The sequence below is a fragment of the Nycticebus coucang genome, chromosome 11 (assembly GCF_027406575.1).
Source record: "Nycticebus coucang isolate mNycCou1 chromosome 11, mNycCou1.pri, whole genome shotgun sequence".
NCBI classification, from domain to species: Eukaryota; Metazoa; Chordata; class Mammalia; order Primates; family Lorisidae; genus Nycticebus; species Nycticebus coucang.
In genome coordinates, this window is record NC_069790.1 from 13,185,566 (window position 1) to 13,192,738 (window position 7,173).

General features: G+C 41.0%; 1 pseudogene; it reads left to right on the forward strand.

Moving 5' to 3' along the window:
- The first annotated feature begins 1,902 nt into the window (after positions 1–1,902).
- Positions 1,903–2,855, forward strand: LOC128560359 (AN1-type zinc finger protein 1-like; annotated as a pseudogene).
- The last annotated feature ends 4,318 nt before the right edge of the window (positions 2,856–7,173 follow it).

Genomic DNA, 7,173 nt, shown 5'->3' on the forward strand with positions numbered 1-7,173 from the left:
CCTCAGTCTTATTTTCATGTTGACGGTGCAGGAGTTGTTATTTGTGCCAAATACCCTTTTATTCACAATCTCAGACATGCAGGGAGGCTGGCTTAGATGTCAATCATTTTATACCCTCTGTGTTTATTTATTATCAAGTGCCAACTGATTTCAATGTGAGTAGAGCACAAAGGATATTAAGAGAAACACTCTTATTTTTTTTTTTTAATTTCAGATTAATATGAGGGTATAGGCGATTAGCTTACATTGTTTGTGTTGGTTAGGTAAATCTAAGTTGTAGTTACGCCCCTCACCCAGGAGAGGTGCTACGTATCCCTTCATCGTGCCTGTTACGTGACAGCACCCAATGCGCCTCTTTTTTTCTCTCCCTCTCCCCTTCCCTCCTTCCCTCTCTTCCCTCCTTCACTCTCCTCTTTCTTTCCCCCATTCTTAATTTCTTAACAATAAAAATAAATTTTTTAAACAGAAAAGACAGCACTATATGACTGAGACTCCCCTGAGTACAAGGGGATGATGTTTAACTCTGAGAAGTTTGTTCTTGCCTCAAGTAAAACAAAACTAGTAAGTCCCAGCACAGATTGACTGATTAACAAATTGCTTTACTGCAAACGGAGAGGCTCAAATCTTTTGACTTTACCATTTTTCAGTGAAGTCTTTCACTAAACCTGACCACAGCTGTCCTTGAGGCCAGATGTTAGCTGTAAAAATCAGTGAATTTAATATACCGTGCAACCTCCCTGCCTTTTCAGACAGGCTGAAGCCCACGGCGTCTGTGTGTGTTTTAGCCTTACACAGCTCCCCTGCTGTGTCGAGATGCCTGTTAGCCTCATGTGGTTTGGCAGCAGCTCAGATTTCCTCTAAGTTTGTGCACAATCACTTCATTCAGAAGCTATCTGCTGTTGAGGTGAAGGAAGCTCACAAATGCACTTGATACTGGCTTTCCTGGAAGTATCTGAAGTCAAATACCTTTCCCTTTTACAATTGTTAAACTGCCCAAGCTTAGCTAATTGTAGCCTCAGTGAATGCGTTTTCCTAGAAGGTTGCACAATCTGGCCTGGCACTCCTCGCAGGCGGGTGAGTAGTTAAATTTGCAGAGTTGTCCAGGGTCCTCTGCCCTCCACCTCTTTTATGCATTTTCTTCTGGTCTATTAACTAGAGACTCAGGACTGTGCCAGTGCCTGCCTGTAACTCCCCAGGGCAAATTTACAAAGCCAGGGGAGTAGGGATACAATGGAAAGAGCACGTGTTTCAGCTGGGCTGAAATCAAGCAACACCAATGAGGTCCCCAAACGCAGTGATTCTAGTCTGAGCTCTCCTCCTGACCTGAGGCAGTACTGTAATTTCCAAGCCAGGTTCAAGATTGCCACAGGGTCTGCAAATTTTGAGTGACTTCTTCAAAAACACATTTGTAACTTTTCATAAAATAGTAATTTTAAAGTACATACACCCGAGTGTGTTAGGTACCAAAATTTGGTGTTAACAGCCTCATTTTTCCCACCCATTGCCCTTACAAATGCAAAATTATAAATTGAACTATTTAAATCTGTATTATAAATTGGAGTTCTGGGAAAAAAAAGGATTCCACTGTTAAAAATACTTTTCAAGTATTTGTATGGTTGATTAGTATTAGTTCCTACACTTCCAGAATGTCCTTTCTCCTCTCGGACCTTCAGGGTTGCCACTGACCCATGAAATGCTGCTGTTTGAAGGTACTTAACTTCCAGGCCTCTCTGTCATCGTTTCTTGTAAAGTCATCTCTGCTGCTTGGAAGGCTGAGGCAGGAGGATTGCTTGAGCCTTGGGGTTTGAGACTGTTGTGTGTGATGAAAGTGACTATGAATGGCCACTGCACTCCAGCTTGAGCACCACAGTGAGACCCCATCTCTAAAAGGGTGCCATAGACATGGTGGAGTTGGACATGGGTCAGCACTGCCAGGTGGAGCACTGTTGGCAGCAAGGTGATGGGGAGTCCCCATCCCCGGCTGCGGGAGACTTGGGCCCCACTTTGACTCCATGATGGTGGCAGCATATTTTTCTTCCATTTATTTGTGATGGCTATTCAGGAATATTTTGCCTTGAATGCAGAAACAAGGAGTCTCATCATTGTCCTGAGGTGACTATAATCAATGAAAGACTGAAGACAGATTAAGCATAAATCTTACCCATGCTCATTCAAGGATTGTGCTGAAAGAGAACTTGTGGCAGTTCTATGTCCATATTGTGAGAAAAACATTTGCCTAAGACACTATCATCAGTCAGATCATGAGTGTGAAAAATTGGAAATCTCAAAGCCTCATATGGCCCCCACTCAGAAACTTGTTAAAGACATTATTGATTCCAAGACAGGAGAGACAACAAGCAAATGTTATCAATGTTTTGGCACAAGAAAGGTGCCAAAAACAGTCAAACAGTTGCAAAGTTTGCATTGATGAAATTAAAGATGCATGCTGATGGGGATGAATCATTGCCTCAGGGTGTCTCTTGTAAGCTACATATAGCTGGACCGTGTGTTGTTTAATCCAGTTTGATGGTATCGCTCTTTTATAGACAGAAAGAATTTATTTTCAGGTTTTCTTGCCTAAGGGCAGCAAAGAGAAGAGCAGAACAACTTTCTTTTGCCACCGATGGAGCATTGGGAAGGTCATAGACTACAGCCTCTCTCGCCAATCTAAAGAATGACAATAACAAATTAACTGCTAAAAAATTGAGGCTATGTCACAGTACTTCAGGAGAAGCCTTACCCTTGGATCCTAGATTGCTAAGGATTGTCCCTTATATAATGGTGGAACTATTATCTTGGAATATCTTAATGATGAAGAACAATTTTTGAAAGATGTTGATTCTTACTTAGAATAGTCATTCAATGATTCAAGCCAGAAATGATAGGGCAACTTCTACATCCATTTTAAGTCAATATCTTGTAATATAAATACTATTATTTAAAAAAATAGATTGTAAAACTGACTCTTAGGAAAAACCCAATTAAATTCAAGAAGTGGGGAGGGAGAAAGGGGGAAAGGAGCTTAGTAAGTGTTGGGGTCCTGCCCTGAGAGCAGGGTCCGCTAAGCCCTGTGGAAACTGGCAGCAATCAACTGAAGAAATAGATTTAGAAATGACAGTAAAAAAAGAGATATGAGGCACAGAGTAGAATTAAAAGTGGGAGCTCAAGGGTCCATTGCCCATTTGTGGGCTTTCTCAATGGAACCAAGTGTTAGCTCTATTCTGATTTTATTGAAGTCTATTTGTCCAGAGGATAAGATGAGGGAGGGAACAAAGATGCTAGCAGTTTCTCTGATTGAGTATATCAGATCCTATTCTTCTTATTATTAATCTTAAGTGTAGCCTTCAGAAATCTAAAATCTGAGCTTTGTATTAGGAGAGCCTCCTCCTTGAGATCACACACACAGATATCTAGGGAGGTGTTAAACTCAGCTCATTTGTAGGATGCTGCCAGCGTTAATCTCCTCTGAGGGATCAGTGGGAAGGAAGCAGTTTCTTCCCATCACCACCACAGAGGATTTTCCTCTGCGATAAGGGATATAAGCTCTTCTGCCATATCTCAGGGCTCGAGCTACTCCCTTGGTCTCTGCCCCAAGCAAATGCAAATCTCCACAATGGGTATCTTCTTTGCCTGTTTAATGGGCAAGGAAAGCCCTAGAAGATGTATCTTTTCCTAGGACATTGTCATAGCCTCCTCTATGACCATTATTCTCCTCAGAGGGCTCACAGACACAGCAGGGTGTTTGTAAGCTGTATCCTCAACAGGCTAGCATTTCAGAAAAAGCAAGAAGTTTGCTAGCAATGGCTAGCTTAAATGTAAACTAGCTGACTTTTCTTTGTTCTGACTCACTTAGCTTACTTTTTAGTTTTACTCTTTTTCTTGGGGTGCTTTCCTTTGCCAAGAATTGAGTCCCCATTCTTCCAGCATCAAGCCTCCCCACCCCCCGAACAGGTGCAATGTAGTGATATTTGACACGCCTGCTGGGTTAAGGGCTGAACTATAGAATGGGCTTTTCCTAATAAACACAAGCAATGTAAATTAATTGTATGAAAGCCAAAATTTAAAAACAACAAACCTGAGTAACGTATTTTGAAAGAGTGACATGACAGGCCAGGCATGGTGGCTCACACCTAGCACTCTGGGAGACAGATGCAGGTGGATTGCTTGAGCTCAGAGTTCAAGACCATCCTGAGTAAGAGTGAGACCATATCTCTATTAAAAATAGAAAAATTAACTGGGCACAGTGACATGCACTTATGGTCACAGCTACTAGAGAGGAAGGAGGATCACTTGAGCTTGGGAGGGTGAGGTTGCATGAGCTATGATGGTGCCACTGTGTTCTACCTGGGGCAACAAAGTGAGACTCTGAGAAAGAAAAATGAAGGAAGGAAGGAAGAAAGGAAGGAAAGAAGGGAGGGAGGGAGGGGATAGGGAATGAAGGGAGGAAGGAAGGAAGGGAGGGAGGGAGGGGATAGGGAACGAAGGGAGGAAGGAAGGAGGGAAGAAAAAAGGAAGGAAGGGAGGAAGGAAGGAAAAGAGGAGAGGAGAGGAGAGAAAAAAAAGCGTGGTGGCAGGGATACAAGGCAAGTTGATGTGGCGCATCCTCTGTGCTGGCTGAGGAAGGGATCAAACCTGGGTACAGGTGGTCCTACCCAGTGAGTGTTTCACAGAGGAAGGAGACATCTCATCACAGACTGTTGTCAGTCTCTCAGGCAAGGTTGGGTGATATGTCAGGCTGAGGGAGCAGTACTAGTAAAGGCAGAAGACAGCAATGCCTTTGAAAGTGGGAAGTTGTTCAGTATGAGCAAAGAAGCATGAAGAAGAGGCCAATGAATACATGTAGAAAAGCGGCAGTGCGCAGATGGTGACAGTTTTGCATCACCTCCATGCAACCTGCTTAGGTTTTATCCAGCAGTAAATTAGTAAGCCATTGGAAGTTTTTTAAAAAGCAAACAGATATGTGGAAAATTGTGCATTTATCTTCTGTATTTCCCCAGTGGTAGCAAGATTCTTCCTCTTTTCAGCTCATATGGTTAAATTACATGAACTTCTTGCCAGGATCATAGAGGTCAAATAGAGCTGTTTGCATTTTGTGTGTTTTTTGCCACTTACTAGTGTGACATTAGCCAAGCTCTTAAATATTTGAATTGTGTTCCTTTATCTGGTACCATTTCCTCTAAAACAGATTTAAGCTCCCTGAAAGGCAAAATTTCATTGCATATGCTCTTTCTCCCCAAAACACTCTTCTGATTCCTTTTCACCCTTAGACAATTACTAAGGAAATTTTCTTTTTCTTATTACAGATATCATTTCTCTGGGGAAACCACCTTTGGGTGCTCAGACTGAATCTTGGCCCTCACAATACTTCCATGGCACCCTGACTGGTCCGTAGTAGTCCTTCCACTTGGAATGATTTGACGTTGTTTATCTTTTCTTTATTTTTAAAGACATTATCATAGATCCTATAATGGATCTATGGATCCATGGATCATAAATGCTCAGTGTTCTCATGTACTTGATAAATCTGGCAATTGCCTTCATAAAATCACTAAGTAAATAAAATAAATGATATGGCAATAGAGAAACCTGAGGTTAGCTGTTTATGTTTTTTTTTAAACCTTTTTGGTACTTAGTTTTTATGTACTCAGATGACTGAATAATGATTATAATAATATGTCATTATTATGTCTTATATATAATACACATATAGGTAGTTCCAAGTAGAGCTTCACTGAGTTAGAATTTATATACAATGAATTGCACATATTAGAGTGTACAATTTAATACATTTAAAAATACATGTGTATTCCCATGAAATAGTCACCACCACTACCAAGATAATAAACAGAGCCACCACCCCAAATGTGCTCTGCGCCCCTTTGTAATCGCTCCATCCAGGCCACTTATCTGGATCCCCCCGCCTCCAGCCACCCACTGATCTCCTTTGTGTCACTCAAAGTTAGCTTGTATTTTCTAGAATTATACATAAGTGGAACTAGATAGTATACATTCTTTTCCTTGGAGGGGGCATCTGACTTCTTCCAGGAAGCATAACTGTTTTGAGATTCATTTATACTTTTGCACATACTCTGCTTTTTATTGCTGAGTAGTATTCCATTGTATGAATATACCAACATTTATTTACCCATTCACTTGTTGATGGCGTTTGTATTGTCTCCAATTTTTTTTTTTTTTACATTTTTTTTTTTATTGTTGGGGATTCATTGAGGGTACAATAAGCTAGGTTACACTTATTGCAATTGTTAGGTAAAGTCCCTCTTGCAATCATGTCTTGCCCCCATAAAGTGTGACACACACCAAGGCCCCACCCCCCTCCCTCCTTCCCTCTTTCTGTTTCCCCCCCCCATAACCATAATTGTCATTAATTGTCCTCATATCACAATTGAGTACATAGGATTCATGCTTCTCCATTCTTATGAGGCTTTACTAAGAATAATGTCTTCCACGTCCATCCAGGTTAATACGAAGGATGTAAAGTCTCCATTTTTTTTAATGGCTGAATAGTATTCCATGGTATACATATACCACAGCTTGTTAATCCAATCCTGGGTTGGTGTGCATTTAGGCTGTTTCCACATTTTGGCGATTGTAAATTGAGCTGCAATAAACAGTCTAGTACAAGTGTCCTTATGATAAAAGGATTTTTTTCCTTCTGGGTAGATGCCCAGTAATGGGATTGCAGGATCGAATGGGAGGTCTAGCTTGAGTGCTTTGAGGTTTCTCCATACTTCCTTCCAGAAAGGTTGTACTAGGTTGCAGTCCCACCAGCAGTGTAAAAGTGTACCCTTCTCTCCACATCCACGCCAGCATCAGCAGTTTTGAGATTTTGTGATGTGGGCCATTCTCACTGGGGTTAGATGATATCTCAGGGTTGTTTTGATTTGCATTTCTCTAATATATAGAGATGATGAACATTTTTTCATGTGTTTGTTAGCCTTTCGTTTGTCGTCTTTAGAGAAAGTTCTATTCATGTCTCTTGCCCATTGATATATGGGATTGTTGTCTTTTTTCATGTGGATTAATTTGAGTTCTCTATAGATCCTAGTTATCAAGCTTTTGTCTGATTGAAAATATGCAAATATCCTTTCCCACTGTGTAAGTTGTCTCTTTGCTTTGGTTATTGTCTCCTTAGCTGTACAGAGCTTTTCAGTT